Source organism: Schistocerca nitens, chromosome 12 (genome assembly GCF_023898315.1).
Source record: "Schistocerca nitens isolate TAMUIC-IGC-003100 chromosome 12, iqSchNite1.1, whole genome shotgun sequence".
Classification (NCBI taxonomy): Eukaryota; Metazoa; Arthropoda; class Insecta; order Orthoptera; family Acrididae; genus Schistocerca; species Schistocerca nitens.
The window spans coordinates 89,630,842-89,655,213 of NC_064625.1; the positions used below are offsets into that span (position 1 = coordinate 89,630,842).

General features: G+C 40.8%; 1 protein-coding gene across 1 annotated transcript in view; it reads left to right on the top strand.

Moving 5' to 3' along the window:
• Positions 1–9,893: 9,893 nt before the first annotated feature.
• LOC126214926 (homeotic protein Sex combs reduced-like) overlaps positions 9,894–24,372 on the top strand; it is a 327,370-nt gene continuing 312,891 nt past the window's right edge. The window contains exon 1 of the mRNA XM_049941566.1: positions 9,894–11,729. The gene's annotated coding sequence lies outside the window, so the exon portion shown is untranslated. The remainder of the gene's footprint in view (positions 11,730–24,372) is intronic.

Genomic DNA, 24,372 nt, shown 5'->3' on the forward strand with positions numbered 1-24,372 from the left:
GTCATCTTCGTGGTGTAGCAATTTTTATGGCCAGCAGTGTATTTGAAAAGTTAAGCACCCGATACATCCGATTTTTTAAAATAAACCTCCATTTGACTAGGTGTTACTTGCCCTAAAGAAGACACGCAAGTTGCAGACAGACAGCTTTCGGCCACAGCCTTCATCAGAAAAGTGAATAACACACCACTCATACACACAAGCAAGCACATCTCATGCACACGTGACCACCTGCTCCAGCATTCAGTTTTATATTTTGTACTGGATTCAGCTATTGTGCCATTACCGAGTACAGTGCTAAAACTTCTTAGACCATAGCACGTCATATGTGATAAGGTAGTCCAAAGCAGGTAAACAAGATTAACACATGACTTTAAGATATAACTGTTAAATGTAATCTTACCCTGCCACACATCACCATTGAAATCCTCTCTCTGTGCACAAGTTTTGAAAGCTTCGTGAGAGGTAAGATATACAAACGGAAAACTTTTCACTTATGATCGTTCTTTCTTCTTGCCGTTGGCTCCAGTTCTTGCGTCTAGGGGTACATTCTTGCCGCTGATATTTTGATTGAACTCACAATGTTACCTTATGACTAAATAACTGATGGACATTTTCCTCTATTATTCTTGAATTTTATTCTATGTCACATTTTTCAGTATCACACCAACTATACAATTTCCACGCCTATCACACCACAGATTACATTATTAGTGACACAATCAAAAACACCCCTGATTCCATCAGATGTATACCCACTACACTAACATTCTGCGGTACTCTCAATATTCCAAACAGTTTACAAAGCGAATAATTTCATGAGGAAAGAAGAATCTTCAAATAATATCATTATTTTATAAATGCTTTCATAAATAAATTTAATAATTAGCCTTAGTTTGTGCAATTAATAATATGAATTTTAAATATGTCAGATATTTCGTAATTTTTGCTATTTTTAAAAGAAGAGTAATTTTAACTGCACATACAGAGTGTAACAAATTAATTTCCCTTTATACATTTTAGCCTGAAATATAACAAATTGCATACAAAAACAAATGAAATTCTTTCATTAACTTCTCATGGTTGGGATTCACCGTCATATGATATTTCTTGAAAGACGTCATAGTCGCCGTTGACTGTATAAAATATTTATTGTTACTATTGCAATTTCGGCCTTATGGCCACTTTCAGGTAAACTGCAAAAGTTAAATTCTGCCAGAATATAAAACTATCTGACATGAGTACATTCTTTCAGTGAAACAGCCGAGATAATGTTCACGAGATTCGAGATTAATCCTGGTATCGGCTACTTCTACAGAAAAAAGGTTATGTCAGAAGGGAGTGTCCCATTACAGAATGAGTTGTGTTATCTTTGTTGATGTAAACTTCTAGGGGTAACAATTTATGTCAAGTTTCACACGGTGGCAGACTTCGGTTGATTGGCAGAATACTAGGGAAAATACAATCAGTATTGCAAAACACTCGTGCGACCTATTCTAGGATATTGCTCAAGTGTGTGGGACCCATACTAAATAGGACCAGTGGCTGACGCTGGACTTATAGAGAGAGGTGCATTGTGAATGGTCGCAGGTTTGTTTGTGTTTGGTCCGACGGGGGGGGGGGGGGGGGGAGGGGGTCTCACAGATATGCTGAAGAAACTGAACTGGCGGGCTCTTGCGTGCGGACAGACGCAAACTATCCCGAGGATGCCTACATACAAAGTTTCGAGGACCGGCTTTAAATCATGAATCTAGGAATATACAACGACCATCTACGTATTGCTCCTGAGGAGCTTAGGTTAACTACATCGCTCACAAAAGCGTTAAGGCAATCACTCTTCGCGCCCTCCATACGTGAATGAGACGGGAAAAGGCCCTAACAACCTGTACAGTGAGACGTACCCTCTGCCATGCACTTCACAGTGGCCTACACAGCAAAGTATGGATGCAGATGAAGGTCAAAAAGCTGTCGCTTGCTAGTTATTTGCAATAAATATTTTTCTAAACACCGACTGTTAAAAACTGTAAAATTTTACTGTTTATTTGCTCCTACTGACCGATTTCGACTTCATTATCAAGCGTGTACGCAGTATAAATGTTTCGAGAAATATTACAACCAGGCGCCTTTTCTTTTATTCTAAATGGTTCACATGGCTCTGGGCACTATGGGACTCAACATCTGAGGCCGTCAGTCCCCTAGAACTTAGAACTACTTAAACCTAACCTAAGGACATCACACACATCCATGCCCGAGACAGGATTCGAACCTGCGACCGTAGCGGTTGTTTTATTCTTAACTTTTTATCTTCCGTTACCGGTTTCATCAGATGGAACACATTTATTGCATGTTTGTAACATTGTGAGGGTAATGTAGCTGCGGCAAGATACATGTAAGCACTGAATGTGGCGAGAATTATCCACATTATGAGATCGATTTAGCTGTATTACGTAGTATACCTCTGCAACATGCCGCAAGAGGTGTGACATGTAAATCAATCCATCCGTGACTCATGAGCATTGCCACAACCTGTATCGAATACGAACAGGTAGATTCTAAATTTGGAACAACTTGACATCCATCCACTGAAGAACTTCATTTTATCACATATGAGCCCCGACAAGACTCAGATGATAGTAGCAGATCAGCTAGTAATCAACCACGTAACAGTAAAGAACGGGAAAGTCAAAATAGTGGAACAATTTAAATACCTAGGAGAAGTTTTAACATCAGAGTACGGTGATGTAGAAGCTCCATACTTACCAATCGTATACAACAACTCTGTCGACGAAAGATCCGTGACCAAAGAATGGAAGTTGCCCTGGTCCGTCCATTACACAAGCAACTTTACTCACGCGCAGTTTTGAGTGCTACCGACAAGGGACTTCAAATTTATTCGTTTTTTTCTAGATTTACAGAAGGCTTTTGACGTTGTACCTCACAAGCGGGTTGTAATCGAATTGCGTGCTTTTGCAATATCGCCTCAGTTATGCGACTGGATTCGTGATTTTCTGTCAAAGAGGTTACAGTTCGTAGTAAATAACGGAAAGTCATTGAGCAAAACAGAAATGATTTTTGGCGCTCCTCAAGGTATTGTTATAGACCCGGTGCTGTTCCTTACCTACATAAATGATTTAGAACACAATCGGAGCAGCCGTCTTAGGTTGTCTGCAGATGATGCTGCCGTTTATCATCAGAACATCAATATGATTTAGATAAGATATCCATATGGTGCGAAAATTGGCAACTGACCCTACATAATGAAAAGTGTGAGGTCGTCCACATGGGTGCTAAAAGGAATCCGTTAAACTTCGGTTACACATATATCAGTCAAACCTGAAGGCCGTATTTCAACTAATTGCGCAGAAATTACAGTTATAACAACTTAAATTTGAAAGAACACACAAATTGTTTTGGAGAAGGAGAACCAAAGACTGCGTTTTATTGGCAGAACACTTAGAAGATGCAACAGATCTACGGAAGAGACTGCCTACACTACGCTTGTCCGTCCTCTTTTCCGTACTGCTGCGCCGTGTGGGGTCCTTACCAGATAGGATTAACGGAGTACATCGAGAAGGTTTAAGGAATAGCAGCACCTTTTATACTGCCGAGAAATCGTTAAGACAGTGTCACGAACATGATACAGGATTTGGGGTGGACATAATTAAAACAAAGGCGTTTCTAGTTGTGGTCGGATCCTCTCACGAAATTTCAGTCACCAACTTTCTGCTCCGAATGCGGAAATATTTTGTTGACGCCGACGTAGAAACGACAATTATAATAAAATAAGGAAAATCAGAGCTCGCACGGAAACATATGGGCGTTCACTTCATCTTGTATTATATCCGCGCGCTGTTAGTGTCTGGAACAGTGGAGTATTGTTGTGAAGGTGGTTCGATGGACGCTCTGCCAGTCACTTGAGTGTGATTTGGAGGATATCCATGTAGGTGTAGATACATAGTGGGCGAGAAACCTGCATGGGAAAAAAGAACTAACAGAATGATAAAAACTCAAAAATTAACAGGGTCTACATACAGTAATATGTATCTGTCAATCAAAACTAAATTAAAACATTATAAGATTGTTGTTTGACGAGAGGTGACATACAGAAGTGAAACTCTTTTCAACGTCACCCAGAAAAATAGAATCGACAAAATCTTAAAAGTAGAGCCAATACTTACATAAGAAACATCAGAAGAATGGACAACGGCGGATGTGTACAACGAACTAGTGCCCCTTACAGATATGATAAGGAAGAAAGGACCTCTTTTTTTTTTGTCACATTGGACAGCAAGAAAAATTATAGAGAAACCTAGAAAGATGAAGCAACAAGTATGATGGATAAAGGAAATCAGGGAGGATATAAAAGAGCCAGAGGTGTCCGTGGACGATATGCAAAACAAAACAGAAAATTTAAAGAAACTGAAAAAAATAAGATTTAAGCCAAAAGTAGACAAACGACAAAAAATAAAAAGGGTATTTACAGATGAGGAACGACGAAATATTTGAGAACGAATGAAAAAATATGGGGCAATTCGAAAAGAGAACTTATTGAAGAAGATGATCAAAAATGAATGACTGAAGTGGTCCAATGACGCCATAAAAGCGGAAGAAGAAGTATAACCTCAACTTATACACTCTCTACATCCATGTGCAGAAAATATGGTCTACATACGCATATACAAAAACGGTTCAAATGGCTCTGAGCACTATGGGACTCAACTGCTGAGGTCATTAGTCCCCTAGAACTTAGAACTAGTTAAACCTAACTAACCTAAAGACATCACAAACATCCATGCCCGAGGCAGGATTTGAACCTGCGACCGTAGCGGTCTTGCGGTTCCAGACTGCAGCGCCTTTAACCGCACGACCACTCCGGCCGGCTACGCATATACAACTTGAGGTACATATAACTGTGATCAAATTTTGTTTTTCAGTGGATGTGGTTGCCTCACATGCTTTAGAGCCTTTCTGTTCTATTCGATACAGATCGTGCTTATGTTCATGTCTGGTTCCATATGTAGACGGCTGTATTAACTTAAATACCACATCTCCTGCGGTATGTTGCATGGTGGTAGTAGGCCTGTATATGGGCTTCATAATGACTTCGCAGTCAAAACTGACCAATAGCAACAGTAGGCGATAAAATTTTACAGCCTATAACGGATAATGTTTTCTGTTTAGTAAAGTAGTAAATTAGTAAGGGGTGTTTGCCATTCCGTGGGATCTTACATCTGTGATCGAATCGCCAAATGGGTATTAACATGTTGCCCAATATGGGAACAGACGCCTTTCGTAGCCAACCACTTTGGTAGCAGATGCTACTGATTTTTGCAGCTCCATCAACATCAAGAGAGGTGTTGACCACGTAGCCGCTTGTTACAAGTCAAACGCGGCGTCATTATTCTTCTGCTTTATGGGTTCTCCTCTCGGCCTTAACTACTGTTGGGCTAGTCAGGAGAACATCACAAGTAAAGAAATATCGAAGAAATTGGAATTAGCATACAAATTCACCCAAAACAGATATAATACAAGATCAGGGATCACCTTCATTCAAGGCAAAAATTAAGCATTACGCAACAGTTATTAAACCGGAAGTACTCAATAAAAGGGATGAACAAGAAGAACTGGAAAAGAAAGAAAGGAAAATACTCAGAAAAATTTAGGCCCCCAAAAGATGAAAGATAACAACTGGACGAAGAGGAGAAATGAAGATCTGTACAGACACATAGAAACAATCACAGACAGTAAGAAAGGGTAGACTAAAGTTTTACGGTAATATTTATAGAAAGAATGACAATAGGCTAACGAAGAAAATTTGTAATTTCATTTCCCTAATATAAAAACGCCACGGGATGGAGGTAGAGACAAGAAGGGACCTGAGAAAACTTAACGTCGCAGAAGACACCATACAGGACAGGGAAGATTACGGTATATTAATAATTTTTGCTTTAGGACTATCTTATTACAACTGAATGAAACACAGTTTTCGTGCCATACGCATTTCGCCTTTATTCTCTACAAGGCATCTTCAGTGGCAGCTTCCGTGGATATTGTTCTATACGTTATGTTTTTGTTCCATTTTTGGTGCTTTTCTTCTTCTTATAATTTCCATTTTAATTTTTTATTTACTTACTTTCTTTTGCAGACTTCACAGTACTGAACATTTGTTTCGATGCTCCAAAAACAAGTGTTCAGTTTCTAGTGCTGTAAAGTCTGTAAAACAAAATTTCAAATCATAAGAAGAAGAACAGCGCCGAAAATGGAACAAAAACACAACGTGTAGCACAACATTCACGGAACCTGACACTGAAGACGCCTTACAAAGAATAAAGGCGCAATGTGAATGGCACGAAAATTGTTACATTCAGTTGTAACTAGACGATCCAAAAGAAGTGAACATTATCAGCATACCGTAATATTACATACAAATGAGGGTGACAAAAGTTGAGGAACAGGGAACGTTAAAGCTATCAATACTGCGAAATTTCCTCTCCAACAATAAAACTCACAACCTAGGAGGGTGAAGTCAAATGCACAGAGGATGGCCATCAGCCGACGCATGAAGAAGTAAATTTCCTTTACTATACGTCCATGGTCAAAAATATTTTGTTATCAGACTACCGGTTTCGGTCTATAACGGCCATCTTCATATCTGTTTTATAAAAACATATCCTAATTTACTGGAGCCATAGTGGCGTCGTCAAATGTTAAGCACAATATCAGCACCAGCATCGTCAAATATTTATAAATAACAGCATTTGCAAGAGTCATCTTGACAGCAAAACACGTTTTGGAGTGTATCAGGTGTACCGGTATGAAATGGGCGTTAAGATACAAATGTGTCGATAGGGAACATTTCTTGTGAACGAGCCTTAATTTTTTTTTTTTGTTTGATTGGTATGACATCTGTCAAAGATATTTAGAACACATCAAGTCATGGAACAAACAACATCATATGTTTTCATCCTGTTAACAATGTCGAATTTTGTACCAGAAACTGATGATTTGCGGAAAGCATTAATTTTTTCTTTTCATTTGAAAAAAAAGTGCTGCAGAGTCGCATCGAATGCTTGTCGAGGCATATGGTGATCATGCTCTGTGAGAGGAAACATGCAAAAGATGGTTTCAACGGTTCAGAAATAATGATTTTGATGTAAGAAATGAAGAACGTGGAAGACCACCAAAAAAGTTCGAAGACGCCGAGTTGCAAGCAATATTGGATGAAGATGATACTTTGAGTCAGGAGCAAATGGCAGCAATGCTAAATGTTGCACAAAAAACAATTTCTGACCGTTTTGCAGCTATGGGAAAGATCCCAAAGTGTGGAAAATGGGTGCCACATGAATTGAATGAAAGACAGATGGAAAACCGAAAAACCATTTGTCAAATTCTGCTTCAAAGACATGAAAGAAAAACAATTTTGCATCGAATTGTTACTGGCGATGAAAAATGGATTTATTTTAAGAATCCTAAACGGGAAAAATCATGGGTTAATCCGGGACAACCATCAACATCGACTGCAAAACCAGATCGATTCGGTAAGAAGACAATGTTCTGTGTTTGGTGGGATCGGAAAGGTGTGGTGTATCATGAGCTTCTAAAACCCAGTGAAACTGCGGATACTAATCGCTACAGACAACAAATGATCAATTTGAACTATGCATTGATCGGAAAAAGACCAGAATGGTCCAGAAGACGTGGCAAAGTGATTTTTTTTACACGACAATGCACCTGCACATAAAGCAAAACTGGTTCAGGATACAATCAAAACGCTTGGCTTGGAGCTGCTACTCCACCCGCCGTATTCACCAGACTTAGCTCCTTCCGACTACCATTTGTTTTCACCAATGGGAAACGCATTGGCTGAGGGACCCTTCGATTCCTACGAAGAAGTCGAAAATTGGGTGTGTGATTGGTTTGCTTCAAAAGACGAACATTTCTATTGGCGTGGTGTCCACAAATTGCCAGAAAGGTGGTCAAAATGTATAGAAAGCAATGGTCAGTACTTTGAATGAAATGTTTTTACTTTTCAATTCAAAATTAGTGTTTCATTTTCACAAAAAAAAAAAAACCGCTCATTTCATACCGGCACACGTGGTAGTGCTGCTGACAAGATGTATTTGATAATGCTGGTGTTGATATTGTGTTTAACATTTGACGGCGCCACTATGGCTCCAAGTACATTAGGATATGTTTTTATAAAACAGATCTGAAGATGTCCATTATAGACCGAAACCGGTAGTCTGATGACAAGCAATGTATGAGCATAGACGTAAAGTAAGGAAATTTATTCTACATTCGGGTCGTTATTTTATTTCCGACCATGTGGCAGCTTGTGAAGGCATGAAGAAGTGCTGGGAAGATAAGAAGATAACAAAATTTTGTACATGGCTGCATGTTCAGAGACCCTGAGTAGTTACAATTGAAAGAAAAACAGTCCTCGGTCACTATTTTTAAATAATTAATCGGGTTTCAACACTGCTAGGAGTGTCTTTCTCAGAATTTAAATCAAAAAATGGTCTATAACATGGTCACAGAATTATGACGAAAAACATATGATACAGAGTATAGTCGGCCGGAGTGGCCGTGCGGTTCTAGGCGCTACAGTCTGGAGCCGAGCGACCGCTACGGTCGCAGATTCGAATCCTGCCTCGGGCATGGGTTTGTGTGATGTCCTTAGGTTAGTTAGGTTTCATTAGTTCTAAGTTATAGGCGACTGATGACCTCAGAAGTTAAGTCGCATAGTGCTTAGAGCCATACAGAGTGTAAGTACAGAGTCTTCGTGGAAGACTGGCAGTAGTTAAATGTCATTTATATATTTATTATTTTACAAATGACATAAGTACTGCCAGTCTTTCACGATGATGCTGCACTTACACTCTGTATCATATATATATGTTTTTAGTCATAATTCCGTGACCATGTTACAGACCATTTTTTGATTTAAATTCTGATGAAGACACTCCTAGCAGTGTTGAAACCCAGTTTATTCGTGACCGAGGGCTGTTTTTCTTTCAATTATAAGAAGAGAAAATGTTCTACGTCGTCTATAATTGGACAAATTCTGTAATTAAAAGTAGTATCGAGGTTGTAAAGCCGGCCTGCGTGGCCGTGCGGTTCGAGGCGCTTCAGTCTGGAACCGCGTGACCGCTACGGTCGCAGGTTCGAATCCTGCCTCGGGCATGGATGTGTGTGATGTCCTTAGGTTAGTTAAGTTTAAGTAGTTCTAAGTTCTAGGGGACTGATGACCTCAGCTGTTAAGTCCCATAGTGCTCAGAGCCATTTGTACCATTTTTTTGAGGTTGTAAACGGATTTGCAGACAAAATTGTCAATTAATTTCTTAGTAATGTGGGCAACCTGGAATTTTTGTACGTGGTATGCCAGTGTCTGGTTGCGATTCTATTTAAGGGCTGTGGCGAGCGACTGGTCACAAGGCATATTTAATCACGGCCGGGACCTGCGCGGAGTGCGGACAAATAGCCTCGCAGAGCAAACCAGATCAGCGCGGGGAGAATTAATAAACACGCCGCGGCGCGGGACGGCAGCGAAGCGGCAGCAAACACCACCTCCTCCGTATGTCGCCGCCCAACGCGGCCTGCGAGCGCGCAGGACGTTGCAAGAATTTGAAGTAGCTGTGCGCCGGGGGGTGGGGGGCGGGGGGCGGGAGCAGAGACCACGCCGCCAGCCGGTGGGGTGGGGGAAGGCGCGGTGGTAGGGGGCGCGTCCCGGCCACGGCGGCAGCGGAGCCCGGCCGGTGGTGGGGGTGAGGGGACCCGCGCGGCGCGGTGGTGGGGGAAGCGGCTCGCTGTGGCCCGGCGGGAGGGGGGGACGGCTCATTGCCGAGTTACCACGAGGTCGCCAGCGATAGATTTACAACCAACCATCGGCCCGGAGAAGAAACACGGACAGGGCGCGCACCGCCGTTCGGGACTTGCAAGGAACAGCGGACCAACAGCAGGCGTTCGCCGCCAAGCGCCCTGTCACTTCCGGGACGGTCCGTCAACATCGTCACACACGTCGCGGCGATGACCGCCCGCCCGAACTCGCCGAGCTTCGCTCCCGTCTCGGGATGAAACTGCGGCGACTTTCCTGTCGCTAAGAACTCGTCACCAGGGTGATAAATCGCCGTTGGCAGCCTCCTTCAGAGTTCTCCGGACGGGCCAGCCTAGCTGCGGCACCGATTAACAGGTGACAGCCTCGGATCAGAGAACGTGGAGAGTGTATTCTGACACGTAGCCAGCCCCAAAACACACGACATCAGCACCTTCGGCGCATCCACTTGGTCGGGAAACCTGCTCCACTGCGGACGTTGGACATTTTTCCCGAAGTCGACATGGAGGACGATGCGAGCGATGTACGGATCGCACAGCCGACTGAAGGACTTCCGATCGAGGCTTGATTGCTCTCGAATTGCACGCAGCGCCGTACTACGTGTGTGTGGTGTCTTGCTCTCCGAAACTCTTGCATCCGCCCGCCGGGATCTGCGTAGCGCGGCAAAAGCAACAGTTGGCACATTATTAACGGGACAATACTGGCACGATTCTCCACAGGTCTGACGCCATCTGCCTGTTCATCTGCCGTGTGAAACTCCCCTACAGACCTCTACTATAAAGTCATAAGGTAGAGTCCGATAGCTGTTCAGTAATCAATTTACGTAGTTGTGCCAGTGTCGATATTATATGGAATTAATCCTCAAGTAGTGCAGTATAAAAATTTGTCTAGCAGTAATATAGATAGTCTGTGTACTGCTTTAGTGGAAAGTAGTATAAGCTACTGTTTCTCAGGCTTCAGACGGCTGCTGACATCGGAGGAAACTAGCGATTACGTACTGCGTTAAAAATAGCTCGCGGAAGGTCGCGCAGCAGTGTTGCAAAAAAACACACGCGAAAGACAGCAATTTCGGAGCAACAGCAGTCGAAACTGTTTGCGTCTTCCGACAGAGCTGCTTCTTGAAGGTAGTATCCTCGATATATAACTGACGCGAAAGGTGACTTTTAATGCGTGTGCTGAATCGAAGTAAATGTCATTTTTTTACTTAGCAGTTTAACGAGTAAATAGAAGACAGACGAGCTTGTTTCGTATGCAGTGAGTGTGGAATGACGAAAGCGCACGAGTTACGAAGATAAACCTGCTGCTGTCAAAACTGACGTCTTTGTCTAACCTGGTGTGTAAAAGTTGTCTGACATTTGTTGTGCCATAAAACAGGTGTATCACTAGTAGCAGTGAAAACAATTCGACGTAATCTACTTGTCTGTGCGGGGTAGCAGCGTATTTTAGGGTAAAAAAAAATAGTACACTGCCTGTGTCGGAAGGAATATTTCTCCTCGTGTGTCAACAGACGAGAACGGTGAAATATATATATATATATAGAAAGTGTGCCCTGGAGCGCAAGACACCTGTCGCGTTTATCGGGAGATATAACTGTCGGAGCAACTTGGCAGCAGGTCCGGGAGAAGACAAGAAGAAACGGAGAGAGCGGCGGTGAAGACGACGACGACGACGCGCGGTGACCACGCTACTCGGCCGTCAGCTGTTTTCCAGGGACGCTTCCAGCTCCAGAAGAAGGGGGAGCGGCCGGCGAGAGGGAAAATTTACGACCCACCGGGCGATCAATTATTGTCCGCGACTGGAGGCCAGCCCTGCGTGCGTGCGTGCGTGCGCCACTGCGTAGCGCTTCCAGCACGCGCCGCGCCGCTGCCAGGCGACGGGAAAAGCGGAAAATTGCGCCCAGGTGAGTTTCACCGCCCCCAAGTACCTGTCTGCTTTCATAATATCATCCTTATTATTTTTTAAATTTTTTCATTAGTCAACCATTCAGAGACCCCGACTATGTTAAACAGTCATGACAACTGCTGTCAGTTTTTTTTTTCGCTTAAACCGAATGTTTTTCATTATCGTGTAGATCTAGCAAGGTTTCCATCCGAACATTTGGCACCAGTAGCTCATTTGTCGTCTCCTAAAAACCCCAAACATTCATTACAGCTGTTCTGAAGATATTTCGCTTTTTTGCGCCTTGAGCTTCTCTGCGCAAATGCTACATTTTTTCTGACGTTCCTGTACCTCTCTATTCTTTTGTTCAGTTTGCATGGAATGTGTTTCATTAATTTCGAGTCATTCATACTTCCTGAGTGGCTGTCAAATCGAACTCTAAGCGCATTGTGTGTGTGATTTTTTTTCTATTTTTGAATGTATTCCTTGTCTGGACATTTTTATATAGATCTTGTTTTTTTATAATTTGGAACCTGTATAAAGTACGGCACCCTTCTCTTTTTTCTTTCTAATTTATTGCGTTAGTAAACATACCTTTATTTACTTCGTTAGTCAATCATCTAAGGACGACAATAACTGTTATGACAGTAATGTTTTCTTTTCTTTTTCGTTTAGTCACATGTTTTCCGTTAATGTGGTGCGCCTAGCATGGTGTTCATTTAAAGTTGTGGTACGAGTAGCTCAAATCTCGTCTCTGAAAGAGAGAAACGTCACTACAGCCGTGCTAAAGATATTTCGCTTTTCTGCGTCTTTATCTTCTCTGCCCATTTCCCGTAGGCCTTTTCTGTCGTTCATGTACCTCGCTATTCTTGTTTTCGGTTTGTAATCAAATGTGTTGTCGTTGCTTTTCATCAGTTAGGAGTTTTCTGTCTCCCTATGTGGCTATAAAATCAAACTCTTATCTTTGTGCATTTTGTTTGTAATTTTTTTCTTATTCTCCTATTTTAGAATTTATATGCCTTGTTTGGTCTTTGTTATACAGATCCCACATTCATAACATGGCATCTGTATAACTTGTAACTTTTTCTCTCCTTTGCTGTCCAATTTATTGCCTTAGTAGACAGCTCTTTTTTTACTTCGTTATTAGTTAAACATCTACGGATCCCGGTATGCGTATAACTGTTAAGACTGTAGCTGTCAGTTCTATTTTCGGTCAAGCCACATGTCTTTCATTAATGTGATGTATCGAGAACGATGGTCTTGTGAACATTAGGCACGAGTGGCTTATTTCTCGTCTCTTGAAAGGCCTAAACGTCATTACAGTTGTTCTACAGATATTTCCATTTTGTCTGTCTTCCGCCAGTTTCATCTAGGTCTTTTTCTGACGTTCAAGTAACTCGACATTCTTTATTTTCTAGTTCAAGTTACATGTATTAAGATGAGTTTCCTTAATTAGGAGTCATTAATACTTCTTAGTTGGAAATACAATCGAACCACACCTTTGTGCATCGGGCCTGTATTTTTTTCTACTTTAGAATATACTTCTTTATTGGACTTTATTTTATATAGATCCCGTTTTTATAGTTTGGAGTCTGTGCGTAGTGTAAAATCTTTATCTCTTTCTTTTCTAGTTTATTACACTAGTAAACATCTCTTTATTTACATCGTTAGTCAACCCATTCGAGACCACGATAGCCGTGTAGCTTTTATGACAGCTGTTTCCAGGTTTTTTCCGTTTCAGCCACATGTTTTGCATTAATTTACTGTACCTAGTACGGTGTTCATCTACACATTTCCCACCGGTAGCTCAATTTTCGTCTCTGAAAATCCTGAACGCAACCACAACTGTTCTAAAAGATATTTTTGCATCCTGTGTCTTTAGCTTTTCTTCCCATTTCCTCTACATTTTTCTGACGTTATGTACCTCGATTTTCATGTTTTCAGATTCAAGACAAAAATGAATTAAAGACACGTTTCGTTAATTTGAAGTTATTCATATTATGTTGTAGTGACATACCTCTGTCTTTGTGCACTGTGTCTGTAATTTTTTTTTCTATTTTAAAACTTATTCATTGGCTGTACTCATTTTTAGACGCCCTTTTTATTGCCATATTTATTGCAACAGATTTCTCTAGTTTCTTTCTGACTTATTGCGGCTGATGCATAGACTCAGTCGTTCTATGACAGAGTTGCAATGATGAATTTTGGTGTTTATGGAAAAACAAATTTAACAGCAAAGGTTTCGTGTGATTTAGATAGGTGTCAATCATCTTTCTTCCAGCTGTTTGCCTGTAATCCATTTGTCCAAATATTTAAAATTATTCACGCGTTTTGTTGTTCCGTATCTTATTTTTAGCTGAGCTGTACTGTCATATTTGACATTAAGCCCGTTTTCTACAAAACATATTTCCAACCCAGTTTGTTCTGCTGTGTCTTTTGTCCATTAATTTGTTTTACTGCTATTTCTAACTCTCCTGTCATTTTGGCTGTATCATCTTTAAACAGTCTATTTCCACACCACTCCTTGTGGTACTAGCCGTTAAAAATTTAAATAGGTTCCGAAGTTTGTTTCTTGCGCCGTTCTTGTAATTTTGTCTCATAAGCAATTGAACAAGAGCGGCGAGGGATTATCCCAGTTTCGAATGCTAATTTCGACTTATCATAATTATTATTACTACTATTATTACTATATATTGCCAGTTTACGTCATTCATCTGTCAGGATTGGTTGGACTGCGTCAGAATTATATTCAACTACAATAATAACACAACAATGAAACAGATCTTATAAGAACCTTGAAATACAATATCAGTGTTGTTGTTAGTGCCATAGCGCAGAGTTGGAAGTCTGGTATCATTGTTCTGTCAGCAGAAAACAAATTTAGACACAGATTTTTCTGTTAGACATTAAGAGATCCTTCCTTTGAACAGCTCTACTGGAAGGAACTGGAGAATGGTAGCACACTAAACATTTTCTAATGCCTCCATTAGTAATCTATCTTGTATCTTGGTCTATCGGCCTCTTGGTGTGTCTAGACTGTCGTTATTCCGTATTTTGTGATGGTCAATAACACGCTGTAAGTGCCGTGAATCATGTTAAGAGCAGTCCAGCAGAGGTTGGTTTTTTTTTTCTTCTTAGGTGTAATGATCTTTGCTTCTTTATTCTGTAGCAACAGCTTCATCCTGTGCAAATTAAACACACTCACCAACGACAAGCCGATGTTTCGTGCCGTTACAGCAAGTAGATGAAAAACGCTGCAACGTGGCATACCTCAAATCGTTCATAATTAGTGTCACCACTCAGTCCCAGTACTGCAGTCCGCCTCCTACGTAATCTAGTGGCACTAGAAGATTTCCACTAAGCAACTATCGCTACTTAAACAGTGGCCCAAATCGGCTTTTATTTATTTTTCAGAAATCTTCCGTTACAGTCAAAATAGGAATCACATACAAGCTGCTGAATTAGCTTTATGAATCTACGACATTCGTATGTTGATATATTATCTTCTTCATTTTTTCGTTTCAATCTTATGTATGTGTCAAGTCATTCGTCGATTCTTTCACATCTTGGTTTTTATTTGATTTCTTAATATGGTTCGTAGTCAATGTTAAACAGTAGAGCGCTAAAGTGTTCAGTCTTCGGGGTGATGACTACTTACGTCGTAGGTTTGTCGTCATTGTCTTGTCCTCGGGACAACCCGAAATTGATAACTAAACCAATTTTCTTATCAGCCATCTAGGACTCAATATTTCGACATGCGTATAAAGTATATTAATTTTTTCCCACATGATTATATTCTTCCGCATTAATCTTATTTTTAATGCTGTTCCTTTTGTTCTATTGCCTTGTATGTACCTCAAAATTTTTCTTCCTTATGCCTTCATTTTTTATGGATTCTACAATGAGTGTTTAAGGTACATGCATACATTATTATCTTACAGCGTCAAAAATTACTCTGTTTGGCAAACCTATAAAATTTTGTAGCGGTCATTGCATACTGAAAGGTAGATATTTGTCGACACATTTTCACGTAAAATGTCGCCAGGAACGACACTTCATCGAGAGATGATGCTGCAGTTCGAATATTTTCGTAGAACGCAAGAGTTACTACGAAGAATGACCTGTCTTTCATACTGAAAACTGCCGTAATTTGTATTTTCTCTGTTGTTTCGCATAAAGGCAGCGACGAATTTCATTTTTCTATTTGTTTGGCTTCGTCCTCAAAAGCGTGCGACGACTCTTTCCAGCGAGTAAGCCACGTACGTTGAAAATATCGTAAAGTTGATTGTTACCAGTGACACGATATCGGAAAACAAAGTTGCTGTAAAAGCAATTACCCTGATTTAATAGAAAATAAAAAAGAATGCACAACAAGCAGGCTAGAAAGAAAGCATTGATTATAGAATGGTTTATTTAAACAGTTACAATATTTTTTATTCACTCTGCAAAGAGTCGGATTAGCGAATGTTCACACCGACTTCTTCTTTGTTATCTGCAGTGAGGAAAATCTCGGCTGACACTTGCAGATTAAAAAGTTTCTAAGCTACTACCATCTTTTTCTACAATATTTCTCCGTGTCTCTGGACAAGAGCACAAGTAAGTTTTGACCCATCAAAATAGTTCACACCCCTTTTATAACAGCCCACAATGAAGTACCAGGTTGCATCTCAGCGAGTCAGTTTCCAGCAGCACTACCACCTCTGTTTTGACGCGAAAGTTCTTTAGGATGTTACTCTTGTAAATATCACCATGGAGTGTGAGCCTCCTAGCTTGAGAAAAACTAAATATTTCAAGGAAATAATTCGTGGACAGCGATTCGCTCTCCTTGGATTATCATTACGGTCGCAGCTACAAGCCACAGGATAAAAAGTATCAAAAGTTTTTCGCAATGTTGTGAACGTTTCTAGTGTTTTTTCTCACATTTTCATGTACGCCACCATTCTGTACCCCTTTAATCTAATTTCTTCGAGTGGCTATACACTTTCAGTTAAATTTTATAGTGTTTTGTCTGAAAAGGAAAAAAATGTAGACTGCGAAATTATTCTCCCTTGCTCTGTATCAGTTCCGCTAATTTTGCAGAACTCTCTACAAATTATTTCATCTAGGCCGTCTGTCTGTATCTACTTTTTTTAATTAATGCTTTTCATTCATTCGTGCTTTATCCCTGAACACTGTGCGAACGTAGTCTTTTTCGTGAATGTATCAGTTTATTCTCTCGGCAGCGTGGCTTGGAGTACGCAAGTAATCGATTTATAACACATACGTTGCCGTTTTTTTCTATACTCTTGTAAAAAAAAATTCGTTTAACTGACATTATTAAACCACAATTTATGCCACAGTTACAGTTAGAATACGAAGAGGCTACCATGACTGACCGTAGCATTATGGACAGTACAATCGCCAGTGCAAACTGCGTGCTTAATCACTCCGCAACACCATGCTCTGTATAAACGTCGGTGTGAACTGCGCATTTGATACGGTTCATCATACACATATGACGCCACACGTGATAAATGGTGCCGCGTAGCTGAGAGTACAAGAACATTCCTTTGTGCCTGCCAAGCGTCACTAAACTCACAGTTTGCGGGCTACAAAAGTCTTAGTGTAATTCGCTGTTCTGAGGTAAACGCCAATAGAATAACGTAGAACCTGTAACACATAATTTGCGTTAGTTTCAACTTTATAATTACGGTTGTCACAACGAAGGTTTATTCTATTTTTTTAATTACATTTTATTCCACACTATAGTAAGACAACTTTTTCATAACAATTATTTAAATGAACTTAATTCTTCTGCAATATCACTTTCCACTCCGGACGCTCAAACACTGTAAATAACCACTTGTTTATACGATTTCAACAACTTAAACCGCAATACATTAATTAACAACAACCGTCAAGGGTCTGTAGGTTGAAGACATAATGCAAGTGAAAAAGAAATGTGTTTAAAACAGGTGGTTGATGATGTGACTAGGCTCGAAACGTCTACTGCTAATTTAAAAGAAACGCGAGAAATTTTTAAGCTGCCAATGTCTTAAACTGAACGCAACAAAGCACGTTTCTCTCTCTCTACTGCCGAATAGTATAGAATATTTCCTCTCCAAGACAGAAGTTCGAGTTACTTCTATCCTCGTCTTCATTTAAAGCTGTAATTCCACAACTGACTTGTGGGTTACAAACGAGCCGTATTATTTTTCTCAATATTATTCAACACCTCATCTGCTGCTACCTTTTACGGCAGAAGGCTATTGTCTGACATCCCCCTAGGATTACTTTAGTTTTGCAAGATGTTTCGTTTCTGCGGCGTTATTGCAAAGAATGTTAATAACTCTGTTTACAAGGATGTGAATGATGAATGACTCATTTCATTGGAAAATAAAAGGAATTTCGATTGCGGATATGGTTTGTCAGGACTGAGATACATATTTCCCTTTCCGTTCAAGCGGTTTTTGTTTTGCGTTGTTTCGTCGTATCCTATATTTATATCCGTTCAAAAATGGTTCAAATGGCTCTGAACACTGTGGGGCTTCTGAAGTCATCAGTCCCCTAGAACGTAGAACTACTTAAACCTAACTAACATCATACACATCCATGCTCGAGACAGGATTCGAACCTGCGACCGTAGCGTCGCGCGGTTCCAGACTGAAGCGACTAGGACCGCTCGGTCACTCCGGCCGGCTTTACATCCGTATCCAGCAAACGGTCGCGAAGTGCATTTCATTCGCCATCCCCAGGGGAACGATAGATAACAGGCAGTAGTATATTCCTAAATTCTTTGCCTAACACTGGTTTTGGAAACTTGATGGGCTTCCGTGGAGCAGTTTGCACGAATCTCTAAGTCCCTGAGTATTCACGCTTTTCAGCATTTATGCGACGCTCTATCGTGGGTCAAACAAACAAGTAATCATTCGTGCTGCCTTTTTTGTATTTTTGAGTCATCAGTCTTTGCCGGTTCCGATGTGGCGCGCCACGAATTATTCTCTCGTGCCAACCTCTTCATCTCAGAGTAGCACTTTCAACTTGCGTACTCAGATATTTACTGGATGCGTTCCAATCTCTGTGTTCCTCTACAGTTTTTACCCTCTACAGCTCCCTCTAGTACCACGGAAGTTATTCCCTGATATCATGACACATCTCCTATCATCCTCTCTCGAGGCAGATTAAAACTGTGTGCCGGACCGAGACTCGAACTCCGGACCTTTGCCTTTCGCGGGCAAGTGCTCTACCGTCTGAGCGACCCAAGCGCGATTCACGCCCCGTCCTCACAGCTTTACTTCCACCAGTACCTCGTCTCCTACCTTCCAAATTTCACATGAGCTCTCCTGCGAACCTTTCAGAGCTAGCACTCCTGGAAGAAAGAATATTGCGGAGACATGGCTTAGCCTGGGTGATATAGAGAATGAGATGTCTCTCCGCTGCAGAGTGAAAATCTCATTGTGGATCCTCTCTCCACTTCTGTGTTTCCCATACGTTCTTTTCTTCGCCGATTCTGCGGATAATTTCGTCATTCCTTATCTTACTAGTCCACGTAATGTTTCAACTATCTTCTGTAGATGAATATTTCGTCCATAATGGGCGTCATTGAGTGTTGCGACTGTTGATCAATACAAACAAAACAGTTTCTGCGTCAGTCACTTATTTATTTTGCCACAACGCGTTTCGGTGGTTCACACCATCATCTTCAGGTGGAGAACTTTTTTTTTTACATTGGTGGTGCTGGTGAAGAGTGTAGACGTCTTTTCACAGTCGCAGACCAAGGACAATGTAGGATATTAGCAAAAGACGCAATATAACCTACACTGCCCTTGGTGTGCAACTGTGAAAAGATGTCTGTACTCTTCGCCAACGCCAACAATGTAAATGAACAATTCTCCACCTGAAGATGATGATGTCAACCATCGAAACGATTAGTGGCAAAATAAACAAGTGATAGACGCAGAAACTATTTGTAAACTTCTATTGCACTACATCTCGAACATTTGTCTTCTCCTTTTCCCTTCATCTGTGGTTCACCACGAAACCATGCTGTGCTCCAAAAGCACATTCTCAAAAAATTTCTTGCTCGGATTAAGGCTTATGTTTGATATTAGCAGACTTCTCTCGGCCATGAATGCCCTCTTTGGCTTTCATAGTCTGTCTATTGTGTCGTCTTTTCTTCGACTGTCATTGTTATTTTTTTTCCGAGGTGGCAGAACTGTTTAATTACGTCTAGTTCGTGGTCCCCAACTTCGATCAGACGCTTATCGTCTTCTTATTTCCTCTATTCCTCATTACTGTCGTTTTTCTTCGGTTTACTCTGAATCCATATTTACTGCTCATTAGAGCTTCCATTCCTTTCAATACATCCTGTGACTCTTATTGAGTTTCACTGAGGACAGCAAAGTCATCAGCGAATCTTGTCATTGACATCCTTTCACTCTCAGCTGCAGTGCCAGTCTTAAACTTTTCCCACTCCTGCACTTCTCATAGACTGTACAGTAGAGGCGAAAGACTACATCCGTGTCTTACACCCTCTTTAATCCGCATTTCGTCCTTGATCTTTCATTCCTATAGATCCCTCTTGCTTCTTGTATGTACCGTATTTTATCTGTGTACAGCTGACTCCCTTCTTTGTATATGCCTTAAATGATCTATTTTGATTGGGTCAAACACACTTGAGGAATATTCAAGTTTTAATGACTTAGTGCTTGATTGATCTCATTACTCTCTGTGACGATATTTTATGCTCAAAGATTGCTGATTTGTGTTTTCATAGCGTCCCACCAATGAACCGAAGTCTGTCGCCAACTTTGCCTACAACTAAAGCTATGCGATCATTCCGCTCCATATCCTCAAAACTAGCTAGGTTTTTGTATGATTTGATGATCCTCACGTTTCATTGTCGTGTGACATTATTGATGCGCATGTACTGTCTTTATATGTTAAACAGTGGCCGAACAAGCCGGCCGCTGTGGCCGAGCGATTCTCGGCGCTTCAGTCTGGAACCGCGCGACCGCTACGGTCGCAGGTTCGAATCCTGCTTGGGGCATGGATGCGTATGATAGATTAGTTAGGTTTAAGTAGTTCTAAGTTCTAGGGGACTGATGACCGCAGATGTTAAGTCCCATAGTGCACAGAGCCATTTGAACCTTTTACTGGCCGAACAGCTGTTTACGTCAGTCTGGCGCAACAGTTATTTGCACCAAAGTTCCCAGTCGCTGTCGTAATTAATTGCATATCAGTAGGAAATTTCGTGAGAACAGCTAAATTTTGCGAACGGGACTCGTTGGATCGTCTGTGACTCAGACTGTATCGGAGCAAATAATTACAACAGAGAAAAAGGTTTCGATATTTCGATCTCCGAGAAACGATTACGCAATAACAGGTCATTGCAAAGTCAATCGCAGAGTTTTTTATTAATACTGGACGAAGTAATATCGGTATTTGTATTGTCACATCACCCAAGCAGGTCCGTTAAAGACATTTCCGAATAAATTCTAACAGAGCCATGCCTGTATAATTGCTCTAGAGAAACCAGTCAAGTAATATCTTCAACTCGGAGCTATCTCCCAACAAGTTTTTTTAAACGTCATTTCGGGGTGCGACACGAATATGATTACGTTAATTTTAGGTACACAGGTTTTTGTGTAATTCTTTTTCATGCTGCAATGACCTGGAGATGCAGCGTCTTCGAGTCTATCCATTTACAGTATGTGGCAATTCGGCACTGAACTGGCACTTTTTGAATGCTTGTGTATCCTGTGCATCAAGAGCAGTTACGGGTAACCTTCAGATTGGAAGTTAGAGCTCTCCACTAATTAATTATAGTGGAATTATAGTGTTATTGATTTTGTGAATTAGAATTGTACTATGACACCGGAGACTAGTTCTCCGGTTCTGTGCGGTGCTTCCAGATGAAAAAATGTGCATTACTTCGTTCTATGTAAATTAACGCTCTGTCACTGAATAGTGGCCGTGCGGTTCTGGGCGCTGCAGTCTGGAACCGCGAGACCGCTACGGTCGCAGGTTCGAATCCTGCCTCGGGCATGGATGTGTGTGATGTCCTTAGGTTATTTAGGTTTAACTAGTTCTAAGTTCTAGGGGACTAATGACCTCAGCAGTTGAGTCCCATAGTGCTCAGAGTCATTTGAACCATTTGAAACATTACATCCGAGCAATCTAAACCTCTCGTTGCATTATTATTGTTGACAAAGCGAAGAAAATTGATAGTACTAGAATCCGAGTACTCCTAATAATTCAGGTCAGTTTTACGCGTACATCAAATATCGCTAAACAATCGTATTTGTAGATTCTTCTTTGCGAATTTGCGTACAGTACGGAATAATAAGTGCCCGGTATATATGGCGCTACTCTTCACTGATGGTGGAAGGAAGTCAGGTACAGTCTACTAGTACGGAAACAGCGACACATATTCCTGTCGGAATATATCATTTATCGTTCTCTACTACGAGGGGTAAATTTTCTGGATTGTCAACGTCGGTGTCCAATGATGGCTTTGGAAAATAAAATATTGTTGTTTGATGGTATCGTAAGCGGTCGCCAGTTTATCAACATTTGTGTCCTCACTCGAAACAATAATAATCAAGAAAATGCCATTCGCTTATATAGGTCCAGAAAATTACAGTGTGAATCTTTGTTACTGGTTTTCTAACAGATTCGAAAATTTAACTTTCTCTTTTCGGCGAAATGAGCTTCACTGACGTCTTAAAACAATATGCCTTCCCAGGTCTCGAACCAAGAAAAGTCAGGACTCAAAACGTCTTCATCAGTCAAGAACATTCACCCGTAAACGTCCCTGTATTGCTTATTGTTTGATGGCAATTAAAGGGCTTCCAAGTACATTGTAGGTGGTAGACAAAACGACAAAAGAATTTTACTTTGGAACTGGTCCATTACAGAATCGTGTAGTAGTCAAAATAATGCATGGGAACAATAAAGAGGTGCCTCAAATTTAGCTGCTAAGGCAGTGACATGAAAGGCACGCAATACATCAGACTTGGGGGAAAACTATTTCCGAACACGGCTTGAAAGCGGGCAACGTCTTGCTGCATTCTACACAAGTGTGCAAAGTATTGAGTTGCTTTCAAGCACGGCAGTCACAGAGATATTCCTGAGGACAGCGTGCAGTAGGTCAAAAGGAGCTGTTACTGAACCGACGACAGACTTAGGAACAATAACCGTAATTTGTCTTCAGAAGTGTGAGGGAAAATTATGCGCCCCGCTTCACTGTGAAGTTTTACCTTGCCGGAGGTCTTCCGGCATGAATTAGCTTCTAGAGGACACCTCTTGTCTCCAGAAGTCATTATTAGTATTTTAACCGCTACCTGTTAAATTATGGTTGAATCATTTTGCATTAAGCGCAGTGACATTTCGCACTGAATGGACCCATTTTCAGATGTACTTCCGACGGAAAAATGCGTGCATCCTGTTGTTCTGTAATTGCAGAGAGTTCATGTACAACGATGTTTCCGAATATTAAAGTAAAAAGAAAAGGTGCTTTGTGTTTGGTGCAAGAATTTGTGGACTGGTATGCTTCATTCCCAAACACACACACACACACACACACACACACACACACACACACACACACACGATGGAGCCATGCTACAAACTCACTAGTTCTTTCGACGGATAATATTTTCCTTCCTTCGTGTTTTTATAGATCCATACTGGGTTTTCTCAAACGTCATTGACATCTTTTCCCGTCATAATTTCTCAGAACATGGTCCACAACAAGTTGTAATGAAAAAAAAAGTGTCTAAGGACAGATAAATGTAGCTACTTCGGTATTGATTGCAGCCGCATCTAATTTTTCAAAAGCTTTCTCGTTCGAGACTAAAGTTCAGATTTATGGTTGCCGATACAATCAGCTCCATCTAATTCTAGTATTAACAAAGTTATATTCTACTGTTAGAAAATTTTTTCACGTTAGTTGCTGTGAAATTAAGTCTGATGCGTCTATATTAAACGCTTATTTGAACAGGTTTTTTTACAGCACCCCTCGTAGAGAAGACTTTTATTTTTCTCCTATCTCAAACATAAGCTAATTCACCGGAGACCTACATCCAGTGCTCAATACCTTTTGATCAATAGTCTAAAACGCCATGAGACCAATAGCGAAATTCACCCGCATTCGGGAGAAAAAGGGCTCTAAAATGAGAGGCATATGTTCTGCGTGATGATACTTAAGACATTTCGCAAACAAATTTTACAATGGCATTTTAGACACAATCCTCTGCCCTAATCAACAGGTAATTTTTCTGTTTACTTTGAAAATACTAGTAATTGTTAAACGTCAGTGCCATAGTTCTGTTAAAAAGGTATCAGTAAATCAGCGTATGAAACAAAAAATGTTATTGTAATATTCGTTAGCGGGCCAGTGGTACTCACTGAACTGGGTGCTTATCCTCAACAGTAAGAAAATTAAGCGTTAGTTTTTGGCCTTGTATGTGACATGTGCTCATTTTTTATTTCTCAGACCGTAGAAAGATGACCCCGATTAAATGAGATAAAAAATATGCGGGTTATATAATAATTGGAATAGGGTAGCTGTCATCCAGCATGCATATTGATTAGTTACTAATTAAACAGCAAGTAATGGACAAATTTTAATACCTTTGTATCATGATCATCATCATCATCATCAGTTATCTGCTATATTAGCA